Here is a 13,893-nt window from a genome sequence, read left to right as displayed (position 1 = left end):
CAAGTTAGAAACCCCTATGGTCGTTCTCCCACCAGTGAGGGCACCCGATATACACATTTACAAAAATACAAAACATGACGTGCTGGTTGTGCCCCACGCGGTCTAGCCTGGATCAATCGGCAATCAATGGGCATTATCTGTAAAAACAATGTCAGTTGGGCCACAAATATTGTTACATTCCAGTGAGATGACCGTTTATTCAAACAGTCAACGCTTACTGTAGGCGATGTTGGAGGGTTAGAATGATATACTAAATAACACAAGGTCAACGTCCAGCCTGTTCCATTACCTCTAAAAGACATAGGTCTTTCTCTCCAAGTAGGTAAAATCCTCAGGTAATCCTCAGCTTTACCACCAGGAACACAGAATGCAACATTATATTAGGTCTGCCATTATATGACTTCCCTCTGCCCTGGTTTCTTGGTGGCCCGAGCTCAAGTTGGGGCAACTCAGTGTGTCTAAACCTAGTTGGCAAAGCTGTCCACTCAACTCAAACGAGGGACTTACCCAAGCTCTGGAAGGAAGGTGCCAAGACTAGTTAACAAAAAAGTGTCCAGTTAAATTGACTGACTGGGCTCTGGTAGTCAGGGATTCCAGTGCACCGAGCAGCAAAAAAGATGGTGTGAGAGGGTTCTTGAGGAAGATTGGGGAACCAGCTGGAGGCTCACTGATCCGAATTATTAAAGGAAAACAGTGCTAGGTGGTGAGCGCACCCACACTGGTAACCCCTGGGAGTACAACATTTTATAGGCGTTATTCTCAGAACTAGAAAATCTCTGTAAATGTTTCTTGTTTTTAATCAACTGGAGCCACAGACTAACAGTAATCTCTGGGCAGTCAGGTCAGTGAACACTGCAACTCCAACCACGGAGTGGTTAGGACTAGACAAACTGTTCTTGAATGGGGGAGATAAGCTCCAGCTAACTAGTACAGTGACCCTGAGTGGATGGGAACTCCTCCCATGGAATGACGAAGGCTCCTATGGGATCGGGAATGGAAGCAGGTAGGTCGGGAATGAGAAATGATTACCAGGCTCGCAGTCTTTGGGCTCTACAGCTGTGTGTAATTTGACAAATCTGGCCACATGAGCTGAAAAGTCTACATGGATCCTGGGTAGCACACTTGATTAAGGCGCCCTCCATGAAGACTTTGGTCAGACTAGTCTTACTCCTCGTCCTCCTCTAAGCAGGCAGTTCAGTTTTTCCTGGGTATGGTGCAGCAATAGGACTTCTAGAGTTTCAGTTTAATTCTGCCTTGAGGGGGAACAGCATCAGCATGTTCCTATCCCTCCCAAATATTCCATATGGATTTCGGTAAAGTCTTATTTAACAACAGATGACTTACAACGAAAACTAAACCTAGCCAAGAGACCAATTATTATTCAGAGTTATATCCACTGATGGGAGTCAGCGTCAACCAAAAGGTCACCTTCTTAAAAAAAAATATGTGAGTGCTTTAAATGAGCACCAGTTTTGTTACAGAAGGACACATTCATTTGTGTTAGGCACAGGGAGATTAAGTGATTTGCCCAGAATCACAGGGTGTTGAGCGTAGTTGCAGAGACTTGAACCCGGTTCCCCCGCTTCGAGGTCGACCGCTCTAGTATATGCACCTAATAAGAATGGTCAGCGTCGCCAAGGCTTTTCTTGGTGCAAAACCGATAACGGATGTATGTAATCAGTAATAATGTTTTGTAGATAAAAATGTAGCAAAATTCCTCTGCTTGCGGGTCAACTCTAAGTCCTAGAGAGGGAGAGGGATAGGGAGCTTTAAATACAGTTTGACCAAAACTGGCTTAGCATGGAGTGATGACCCTATCCCACCAGACACAGCTAGTGTTTCATGGCAGGTACTCAGGTTGTAACATTTACAAAGGGTGACAACTGAGAATCTGCAACGGCTTGGCTCCTGGAATCCCCATTGCCTCCAACCCTAACAAATGTTGGGTGGCAAGAAATTAGTTACTTACCTAAAACTCGTCTTTTATGTATTCACATGTTTGACTCATTCCCCGTCATCAGGCTGGGAATCTCTAGTACATTAAAATAGTAGCATACAGTGTAAAATATACAGTACACTGTATATAATGAAAAGTGGCCATAGGCCTGAACCAACATAGTATGTTTAGTAGCACAACTACCTCATTTGAAAGGACCCTAACTTCAGCCAATGAGTTGGACGCTTAAGCTCTCCTACTCCCCCAAGAGGCCACCATAGCTCAGATTTCAAAGCACAAGTGTGGGAAAAAACACGATGAGCCTCTGACCGGGGAGGAGTGAGGGTCAGATGTGAGTATATAAAAGATACCAATTTTGGACAACTGGAGTTACAGGTAAGTAACTCATTTATTCTCCAACACTGGATCTTTTATATATTCACATGCTTGAATCAGAATAGCAAGCAGTTTACATTATGAAATACAATAAAGCGGGAAGCAAGCTCACCTTTAATGAAACAGGTTTCTCAGGACTGCCTGTCCTACTGCTGCATCAGCTTCTGCTTCCATACCAAGGTAAGATGCTGCTCCTCCAGGTGGCTGCATGGCAGATGTCTTTCAAAGTCACCCCAGGATAGAGTGCTGCAGTTGAAGCCATGCCGCTGGTGGAATAGGCCTTCACTCTTCCCTGAAGAGGACGCTTGGGTTTGGCATGACAGAAAGCAGTACAGGCTGAAAGCCAACGAGCTAGCCTCTGTATGGACAGGGCATGACCTTTTCGTGGTTGACCAAATGATACAAATAGCTGGTCTGATGTGCGTATGTCCTTTGTTTTGTCTATGTCTATGTAGAATTTGAGACATCTACAAAAGTCTAGAGAATGTAATGATCTTTCTGCTATTAAAGATGGATTGGGAAAGAAGGATCTAAGAATGGCATGCCCATTAAGATGGAAGTCAGTAGGCACCTAAGGAATTAATTTAGGATTGGTTCTGAGTATTACTTTGTCCTTCAGGAAACGGAGAAAAGATTCTCTGAAGGTGAATGCCTGAATCTCTCCCACTCTCCTAGCGGATATCAGAGTCAGGAGTAGTGCTATTTTCTATGATACAAGTTTCAAGTCTGCTCTATGTATAAGCTTAAAAGGAGGTAACATGAGTTAGCGGAGTACTGTAGTAATTTCCCATGGAACCCAGAGGATGTCGAAGAGGTGGAAATTCCCTGAATAGCTTTTTCGAAAACTGTTTAATGATCCTTGAGAAAACAGAATAGACGGTGATGTGTCAGTCCTTCTGAATCTCGAGATTACAGCCAGATGCACCCTGACTGAAGAATATTTGAGACCACTCTTGGCCAAACTTAAAAAATGTGGAAGGATCCTAGAAGGCTTTATTTTAAGTAGATAATGACTATTTCTCCTGCACCAGACACAGAAAGGCTTCCATTTAGCATTGTTCTTCTTGTTAGTTAGTAAAGCTTCAGCCTGCTCCAGAATTTCTTTACACTCCTGCAATAGATCCAAGGGAACAAATTATAGGTGCCAGGTACCATGCTCTCAAGTTCAGAGACTTGGGATTGTGATGGAGAATCTCTCTGTTATGTCTGGACAATATCCTGGGATAAATCTTCAAAGGAATGGCTGGACATGCTACCAACTGCAGTAGCTCCATTTACGAGTACTGGCAAGGCCACGTCGGAGCAAGGAGGATCAGAAAGCAATGGTCTATGTTCGCCTTATTCAACACCCTGTGGATCAGGGGGAAAGGAGGAAAGGCATAGGCAAATACATTGGACCAACTGATTGAAAGAACATTGCCCAACTTCCCTGGATGCTAAAACCTGTTTGGAAAGCACAGCATTTCCTGTTGTACGGAGGAGCAAACAGATTGATTGTGGGGTGACCCCACTGATTGGAAATGTAATCTACCTGTTTCTGTTCTAGTTGCCACTCATGACAATATGACAATTGCCAGCTCAGTGCATCCGGGTGATCGTTCTGGCAGCCTGGCAGATATTCCACTGTAATGTCTATCCTGTGTGAAATGGTCCAGTTCCACAGCAGCTGAGCGTCTTCTGAAAGGATCTTGGAGGTAGTTCCTTCTTGCTTGGCTAAATAGAAAATAGATGTTGTATTGTCAGTTCTGACTAGGATTGATTGACCCGCCAATTTGGGGAGGAACGCTTGTAAACCTAGCCTTATGGCACGGAGTTCTAACACATTGATGTGGAGCCTCTTCTTTGCATCTGACCAGAGGCCCATGGTTGAAAGCTCTTGCAGGTGAGCTCCCCATCTGCCAATGGACACATCCGTGGTGAGTAATAACCACTCTGTTTAACCACTCTGTTATTGGCAAGAAAGACCTGCATTTAGGTTTTCTGGAATCCTCCACCACATAAGAGCTTGTTTCAAGTACCTTGTGACACGGACCACATCTTTCCATGAGCCTTCTACCTGTTTCCATTGTAAATCCAGCTCTTGCTGAAAAGGTCTCATACGAAGCCTGCAAAATGCAATGAGGCCTATACATGATGCCATCAGACTTATCAGGGGGTTGTATTGCCTCACTTTAATTGATTGTTTTCCAGCAATAGTCTTTGCTATTATCTATAACTTTCTCTCACTCTTTCTACTGATGGTAAGACTTTTTCCAACTGAGCGTCGAGTATTGCTCCCAGAAACTGGAAATTTGTCTGGGGTTCCAACAATGTCTTCTCCCTGTTCAAAGTGAGATCTAATCTCCGGAAAAGATTGATGAAAGCATTCATGGAAGCTTTTGCCCTTTCCCAGGATGACACTTTGACTAACCAGTCGTCCAGGTATGGAAACACCTGGTGACCTTCTCTCCTGAGAAAAGCAGCAACTGGAGCGAGACATTTGGTGAATATGCTCAGTGCTGATTTGAGTCTAAAAAATATCACTTTGAATTGGTAGTACTGACCCGCTACTGAGAATCGAAGGGTCTTTCATTTGCAAAACTTCAACAGTCCTACTGCCTTTTCTGTGTAAGTGTCATTTTTAAGGCTTTGCAAAGCTTTATCAATATTTTTATCAAAATGAGTTACCCCATCAAAATTCATGTCTAAGATTTTAAAATGGGCCTCTGTATGGAAGGTTGTGGATTTTAACTAGCCTTGTATCCTTAGTACAGTACCTCCTGCCAACTGCTGAAAACCTGTATTTGAAGCATCCATCACTGAGTTAATAAGGAAATAAGTTAGTTCTCCTTCCTTTAGGATAGCTGTCGCTGTTTCCCTCTTATTCTTAGGAATAAGTTTCAGGAATGGAGTAAAGTCATGCCACATCTGGTTCTCATAATGACCTAGAATTGCCAGGGCATTGGCTGTCTCAATCAAAGTTACTGCCATAGTGAAAATTACCCAGCCCGGATCGTCAATATGTTTGCTATCCTTGTCTGAAAGACTAGATGATGGGTTCTTGAGGTTTTGATTCTTCTCTAAGCTGCTGAAGCAATTACTAAATCTGGCACAGTATGACCACTGAGGCAATCTGGAGCTGAATCTGGGGCCGTGTATTTTCTCTCCAGGCAAGATATCACAGCTGAAACAGTAGCAGGTGTCTTTATTAGTTTTATACCTTCTGACCAGACAAAATCATGAATGGGTATGGACTTAACGTATTTCCAAGGTTGCTCTTTACAGTCATAAAGAAAGCATGGTTAATCTACAGAGGCCATAGGTCAGTTGAATTTCTTGGCTCATCTTTCAATCAATGAATGACATTTAGAGATATAATCTGTGGCATCCTGTGGAATTGGGCCGTCATTTCCACTTGGGACAATTAATTCTCACCCATTATCATCTCTTCCATCATCGTCTGGTGGTAGCTCTCCATCCTCTCTTTCTATATCACAATATGCAGAACTATTATAATACACATAATCTTCTTCATGGACTGATCCCCTACGCTTTGGAGGAGGAGGTAGTCGTTATGGCTGCCTAGGAGGTAAAACTGGTGAAGGAGCAGGTTGAGGAGGTGGGAGGATGGGTGCAGTAGGTACCCAATGTTAGGATTATTAGTTGGTTGCTGCAGCAATAACTTATTAAAAGTATCTATCATCTGTTGCAACGTTCATAAGAAGGCCACAGGCACTTCAACAACATCTGGTTATCTATACTATTTAGGTGGTTTCTGCCTTAAATCAATGCCAGTACTCCCAGACTTGTACTCCTGTTGATGCACATATTCACAGTAGGACTCCTCCATTGCTTCTGCTCCAAAATCTGGGACATATCTCACATCCATTTGTTTTAGGTTGTAAGCTGTCAGGGGGCATACTCACTATGATCTTCTTCTTGATCTGACTGCGATAACTGCACTGGCGGTTAATCCGTCACTGTTAAAGGTGAATAAACATTTAGTCACATGTCTTTGATTGGTTGCGTGGTTCTCGACGGTGAATCCGTTGTCGACAGTATGGTCATCATCGACGGGTTGCTCGACGGTGTTGTTGTCGATAGTGTCATCATCGACGGAATGCCCATCGTCGACAGTATCTTTATAATTGATAATGGAGTTGTAGTTGTGGACAGTCTCATCATTGACAAGGCTTCCTTTGAAGACTTCTTCTTTTTCACTACAGGTGAATTTTTGTAGTGCTGAACTCTGGTTTGTCAGCAGAGGAGATGACTGCCAGCGTTATACCAAATAAGTCATGCTTCAGAAACTGTACAAGTCTCCTCTTGTGCACTGCCTTCAAGGAAGTGAGAAGAGGGGCACTTCTCACGGAATCTTCCCCTAAAGAGGGAGCATTTCCTAAGAAGGAAAACTCTCTTTACTCATAAGAAATAATACCAGCCTCCATTCTCTGTCCTTAAAAGAGTCTTAGTTGAGAAAGACACACAAATCTTACATTCTGCTGATTAATGTTTAGGATAAAGGCAATAAATACACTGAGAAGGCGGGTCATCAGTATAAACCTTCTTGCTGCCACAAGATTAACAGGTTTTAAAAGGAGATCTATTCTCTTTGCCAGCCATGGTGGCAGTTGGTGACAGATAATTGCCAGACCAAATAATCTCCCTGTTCCAAACATTATAACAATCTTCCCTACAAACAACTTACAGTCCAGTAGATCTGAAGATAGTGCCGGTTCAATTCCAGGGCAGGCCAAAATGGAAACAATTTAAGGTTCACTGAAAGGTTAGAACAGAGCTCTGACAGGGGACTCCATCACACACGACGAGTGGTAGAAATCTGAGCCATGGAGGCCTCTAGGGGGAGTAAGCCGCCACTTCATTGGCTGAAGTTTGGTTTCTTTCAAATGAGGTGGATGTGCTACTAAACATACTATGTTGTCTAGGGCCTATTGCCATTTTACTTTATATATTGTATGCTGTATATGTTTCACTACATACTGCTATTTTAATGTACCCGTGATTCCCAGCCTGATGATGGAGAATTAATCTAGCAGGGGAATATATAAAAGATCCAATGTTGGACAACACTTCTACAGACTTTGGTCCACACAAAGGTTCAACGTTTATGATGTTAACATTCTGTGAATTAAGGGCAGTCCAGCAGTACAGACAAAATGGGAAGATAAACAACTCTGTAACCTAAAGAGCCAAAAACATGTGTACGGCAATTACACTGAGGGAGCCATATAGAGACACCATTTCCTCATGCAAATTGTTTCTCCACGTCCCATATCGAATAGTTTCTTACCTGTCGGTGTAGTTTTGCAGCTTAAAGAATTTTCTGGATTCACTATGCTGTGCATTATTCCGCCATCTAGTGGTTGGGTCCGGAATTGTAGTATTTCTTCTCTCTTTTTTGTGGGTTTTGATAGAAACTTGGTATTTGTATACTTTGGTTTATGTGGAATTTTGACACCACCTTTGGCATGAATTGTGGATCTGTCCTCATGACAATTCTGTTACTATGTATCTGGAAGTAGGGTTCCTGTAATGTTAGTGCCTGCAGCTCACTTACTCTACGTAAGGATGTTATTGCCACTAAAAATGCCGTCTTTATTTTCAGCATTTGTAGCGTTGCTTTGTGTAGTGATTCAAAAGGTGCTCTCATCATTTGTGCTAAAACTATGTTCAGATTCCAAGCAGGGGCTGGTACCATTTTTGGTGGTGCAATCCTTTTCGCACCCTCTAGGAACCTTTTTACTACATGTGAGGTGAAGAAGCTTTCCACTGTTTCTCCTCTTGTATATGCTACTATTGCAGCTAAATGTACTTTCAGTGATGAAAAACTTAATTTACTTTGTAGTAAATGTGTGAGTTATTTGAGCACTGTTCTCTTCTTTGTAATCTTTCTTGAAAGACGCCTTTGAAGACACCACTGGGTGTACCTCTTCCATTTTTCTGTATAACATTTTCTTGTTGTTTGTTTCCTAGCTTCTCTTAAAACAGCCATTGTGCTTTCTGGTAGTTTGAGATGTGCGAATTCTAAGTCCTCCGGAGCCATGCTGCTAGGCCTAGGCTCTCTGGTTCCGAATGAAGCACTTTCCCGTTCTGCATTGTTAGCAAATCCTTTCTTTTTGGAAGTTTGTGCATTGTTCCATCTGAGATTTCCATTAGTGCCAAGAACCATGTTTGTGTGGCCCATTGTGGAGCTATGAGAATCATTGTCATGTTGCTGGTCCTGCATTTGCTGATTACCCTGTTCCGCAATGGTATTGGGGGGAAAGCATAAGCAAATTTCACTGACCAGTCTATCCATAACGCATTCCCTAGGGACTGCTTGCAGGGTCGCCTGGATGCGAAGTTTTGGCACTTTGCATTCTGAGGTGTTGCAAATAGGTCTATTTGTGGTGTTCCTCATTTTTTGAAGATTGTTTACACTTCTGCTTAATTCAGTTCCCATTCGTGGGATGCTGTTGTTTGCCTGCTCGGCTTGTCTGCTTCTGTCTTGTCCTTCCCTGGTAGGTGTATCGCGAAGATTTCTATTTCCCTTGGAATTGCCCATCTCCAAATCTGTTGTGCTAGTGTAGAAAGTGCGACAGAGTGAGTCCCTCCTTGTTTGTTTATGTAGAACATCGTTGTGTTGTCCATTTGTACTACCACCCTTTCCCCGTATAGCTGCTTCTGAAAGGCTTTTAAGGCTAAGAGCACAGTTTTTAGTTCCAAGATATTGATGTGTTTCACCGCATCCTGTGGTGTCCACAATCCCCTTACTTTGAGATTGTCCATGTGTGCTCCCTATCCCACTAGGAATGCATCTGTTGCTATGGTCATTGTCGGAGTTGGAGGTATAAAAACTCTCCCCTGTGCTATGTTTCCTTTGTTCCACCATGCTATCTCCTGATGAACTCCGCTTGTGACAATCACTAGATCCTCCCAACTCCCTGTAGCTTGTGACCATTGTGCTTGGAGCCAATCTTGAAATGGTCTCATGTGCAGACGAATATTGGTAGCTAAATGAATGTATGATGCCATCATCCCTAGTAGTTTCCCCACTGTCCTCACTGTCAGATGATGTCCCTTCTGGTACAGATGAGTCTCCTTCAATAGGGCTGATGTCCTTTTCTCGCTGGGGAATGCTTTCCCTAAAACAGCGTTTATCTTTGTGCCCAAGAACACCTTCTTGCGTTCCGGTTCCATGGATGATTTTTGCCCGTGTATGAGAAACCCAGCTGAACTAGTGTCTGTACCACTTGTTGTATATGCTGTTTGCTGTTTGCATAGGCTGTATGAGTTTGCCCTTACTAACCAGTCATCTAAGTTGGGGTAAACATTGATTCCTTGTCTTCTGAGATGCGCGGCTACTGCTGCTAGACACTTTGTGAATACCCTTGGTGCTGATTTTAGGCCGAAAAGCTAGAACTTTGAATTGGTAGTGTTTGTTATCTACTACAAATCTTAATAGTCTTGAGTGTTTTTTATTCATTGGGACGTGCAGGTACGCATCCTTTAAGTCTAATGTTGCCATGTAATCTCCTGTTTGTATCTGAGATAGCACTTCCTGTAGGGTAGTCCTTTTGAATTTGAGTCTTTATGAATTTGTTTAGAAACCTCAGGTCTAATATTGGCCTTAGTGTTTCGTCTACCTTTGGAATTATGAAGTATGTTGAATATACTCCTTTGTTCTTTTATCTGTGCGGTACGTTCTCTAGCCCATGTTTTTCTTTAAATCTTGCACCTCTTTGAGTAGGTGAGATAGTTCTTCTTTGGAATGTTTCCTTTTCTTTGGTGCTTTGTATGGAGGTTGTTTGCTTAGCTCTATGCAGTATCCATACTGTATTATGTTCAAAATCTACTTGTCTGTGGTTATTTCCTTCCATTTTTAATGGTAAAAATGTAGTCTGCCTCCTACTGGGGTGGTATGTTGGAGGATCTGTAAAGTTGTGGCTGTGTACCCTCAGTGTTGGTGTGTGTACTGTCTGGTGCTTGAAGTCACTTAGTTGAGGTTTATTGTCCTACCCTTTGTGGCTGTCCTCTGCCACAGACGCGCCCACGAAAGGATGCTCTGCCCTGGTACTGCCAGTTTTGCTGTGTACCCTGGTTTCCTGTTTGGTATGTTTGTTGGAAACCCTTATGAGAGGTAGTTGGTTGATGTGTACCTCTACCTGCTGGTCTCCTTGATGGTGTTCCTCTTCGTAGGCCTCTGAACTGGAGCGCCCCCATGGACCTCGCAGTTTCATTGTCTTTTTTCAGTAGATTGAGTTTCTCATCCACCACACTCCCAAACAATTTCTCCCCATTGAATGGCGAGTTGATGATGTTGCTTTGAACCTCAGGCTTGAATCCAGAAATTCAAAGCCATGCATTTCTCCTTTCTGTGATTTCAATCATCATTTGTCTGCTGGATGTTTCGGCAGCATCTAAGGCAGATTTTAAGCAAGTATTTGGTATGTTCTTCCCTTCCTCTACCAGGTGGGTGGCTCACTTTTGGAATTGTTCAGGGAGGTATTTCAGCAGCTCTCATACTTCTTCACAATGTTGGTAGGCGTGTCGGTGCAATAGTGCATTTGAATTGGCTATGCGCCATTGACTGGCTGCACTCCTCTCCACCTTTCTTCCTACCAGGTCCATCCTTTTGCTTTCCCTGTCTGGAGGTGGACCTACTGTAGCCGGGACATTAGCTCTTTTCCTTCCCGTTGATGCAATAGTGGAGTCAGCCTGCACAGATCCCCTGATGTATAAGAGGTCTTTAGAAGAGTGTTTGTACTTCTTTTCAGCTCTTGGAGTTATAGCTTTGCATGTAGCAGGCTCCTTGCATGCCTCCTTTCCCTGATCTAGTACGCTTGGTAGCATTGGGAGAAATTGGTTTCTTGATTGTGTAGGCATTAGTGTCTCTAATAAAAAACATGACTATGGTTTTTCCTCCTCCAGAGGCACCCCATACGTGTCTGCTGTCTTCTTTACCACTTGATTATACATGCTGATGTCATCTGGAAGTGAAGGCCTGGAAGGATATGTTTACACAGCCTCCTCAGGTGATTCGGCGTCAAGATCTTGCCATTGGAGGTCTTGATTCTCCGAGATCGCCGATTCCACATATGTTTGGTCATCTTCATCGACATTGTCTCCGAAGTAGAATGCCTCTTGTTCTTCTTCCTCCTCGACTGGCTCAAGGGTTGTTATGTCCTCGATGACTGTCTCCCCTGCTGCATCCTTTGTTTTCAGCGGAATTTTGAAAAGCTTCAAGCTTTCGTCGAAGTCTCTTTTTCGTTGCAGTATATTTGCCCATTTCTGCTTCGAGCCTTTTCCTCTTCCTTTCTATCTCGGCCGCGTGTGTTTCAGCGTCGAGATCATCTGCCTTTCGTTTTTCATCCGTCGACGCCGAAACGGTCATCGAAGGTTGCTTGTGTCTCTCTTTTTTTGGCGCTGAAGCGTCCTTTTGCCGAGCGTCTTTCGAAGTTTTCGCCCTTTCGAGGACCTTTGCCTTTTCGGAGTCCTTATCGGAGGATCCTACAATGTGTTTTGGTTTGGATGCTGATGTGGTCGGCGAAATTTTCGGCGCTGGGGCTCCCTTAGTTAGTTTCGAGCCTGTTTTTCGGGACTCTTCGGGTGTTTTCAGGGTCGACGACTCCCTTACCTCTTTCGATGTCTTCTTTTTTCGACGTCCACGACCAAAATATCTCTTTATTCGTCGCCCTCTGGTCCTTCGGTGACATTATCTTCTTCTTCACTGGAGAGGACGAGGTCTCGCAACGACGGCGGTGGTCCTTGGCCCTGCATGTTGTGATTGGCACGTCGCTGTCTTTCTCTCACCCTCAAAGTCTTCGGGGTGAAGACTGCACAGGCGTTGCAGTCGGCGCTCTGATGATTCAGCGGCAGGCACAGGTTACAGACTGGGTGCTGATCCTTCTGTGCATACTTGTAGTGACAGTTCTGGCAAAATGTGAACAGTGTCTTGTCCATTACCGCGTCCAGGGAGCCCCCTGCATGCGCATTCTTCGATCGTCGTCGAAGATCTCAATTTTTGACTCCTCGTTGATCTCCTGTTGCTCTGGGCAGTCGAAAGAACTTCCTCACGATTTATCTTCTTTATTTCTTCGATTCTTCTCTCCAATCTTGAGAGCTTCTCCGTAACGATCCATACCCAACGGCGGAAAAAAAGAATTTGAAAATGGCTACTAAGGTGGGAGCTTCCGGAGGAAGCCCGTCGACGTCACAGAAGGAAACCAAATGGTACTACGTCGTCGACGCCCACCAACAAAAAAAAACGCTGCAAAACCACCAAACACACATGTAACCCCAACACACTGAACTCCACATCCCACTGGGAAAGTAAGCACTTCAATTATAAGAGAATTTGTTTATTTTATCAGGAAGGAAACAATTGGTGCTTTATCCTCCCGGCGGATCATATCTACTAAAAGACTTGTGCCATGGCGACTATAATCAGATGCAATTTAGCATCACTCTCCACTGGTGCTAGGGCCAGCGTGCAGCCAAGGATATGGTTAGAGAGCACCACATAACCAGCACAGCTTTGCCAGTGGATTAGCAGATTGTTGCATCCACAGAGGGAAAACATAAGGCAAGTCAGAAAAACTGAGCAAGGAAGACATAGATTTTCCTGGCCTGTGAGGAATTTCGGTGCTCTCCATATCAATCACTGTTATGGGCCATTCCTCAGATTTTAAGTGTTGGAATGAAAAGTTATCATGGATGGTCAATAGACATCTTGCCTCATTTGTACACATTCTGGATTACTCAAAGTTCTTTTGAAGATCAATGACCTTGCATCACAAGACTCCTTTGATATACTCTACATATTTTAGTGCTGTTCGTTGGTCTCCCAGCAAAGTATTGGATTATGATGCAACGGTTGTAAACCCAAAGAAAACTACCATGGGAGGGTGTCCACTGCCTTCCTCCCCACACTATTGGGAGAGTGAATGTCAGCGGCAGCTGACCCATACTGCCATCACACAGGCCTTTTTACGCGTACCCTTGGTAAAATTTGTGCAAACTTTCAGAGCAGGATCTTTCCATTGTTGTTAAATGTGTGGTGTGGGATTGAAAATACACGTATTGGGCATCGAGATCATAAAGGATGTGGATGTTTTGGTTTTTGAGGACACATTATGTTGCATAAGACCGTGGTTCTCTTTATCCAGATTAAGGCCCTTTTCAATGTGTTGTCATTGAAGCACACCCTGGGATCTGTGCCTCGGAGACCTCTTTGCAGTCTTGACATTCGGTTTCTCGGCTACAACCTGCCCTGCCACCATACCTGGTTAAAACCAGTTTGACTGTTTCAGAAGCAAAGCTACAGTTCAGCCCAACTTGGGATGTCTGGATTGCAAGCACTTAGGGGTCGATTAGGATGTAGGGCGGATCGCCACCGCCCGCATGGCGGTGGCGATCCGCCCTACAACACACCCCGCCCGCCACCCATTTACCCCCTGCCATATTAGTATGGCGGGGGGCTTTCCGCCAGTCACACAGGTGACCGGGCAGAAAAGGGGCCTGATATGGTGGTGGTGTCTGCTAGACACCGCCATCCATATTAGGAAGGCAGCGGGAAGCAG

At 44.0% G+C, this 13,893-nt stretch overlaps 1 protein-coding gene across 9 annotated transcripts in view; it reads right to left on the bottom strand.

Annotated features, from left to right (window-relative positions):
• The window catches only part of FOXP4 (forkhead box P4), a 973,797-nt gene that overhangs the window by 125,362 nt on the left and 834,542 nt on the right, over positions 1–13,893 (bottom strand). The window lies entirely within an intron of this gene.

The sequence above is a fragment of the Triturus cristatus genome, chromosome 1_1, assembly GCF_964204655.1.
Source record: "Triturus cristatus chromosome 1_1, aTriCri1.1, whole genome shotgun sequence".
In the NCBI taxonomy this organism is placed as follows: Eukaryota; Metazoa; Chordata; class Amphibia; order Caudata; family Salamandridae; genus Triturus; species Triturus cristatus.
The sequence above is the reverse complement of the archived record's forward strand: the minus strand, read 5'-3'. Positions and strand labels throughout refer to the sequence as shown.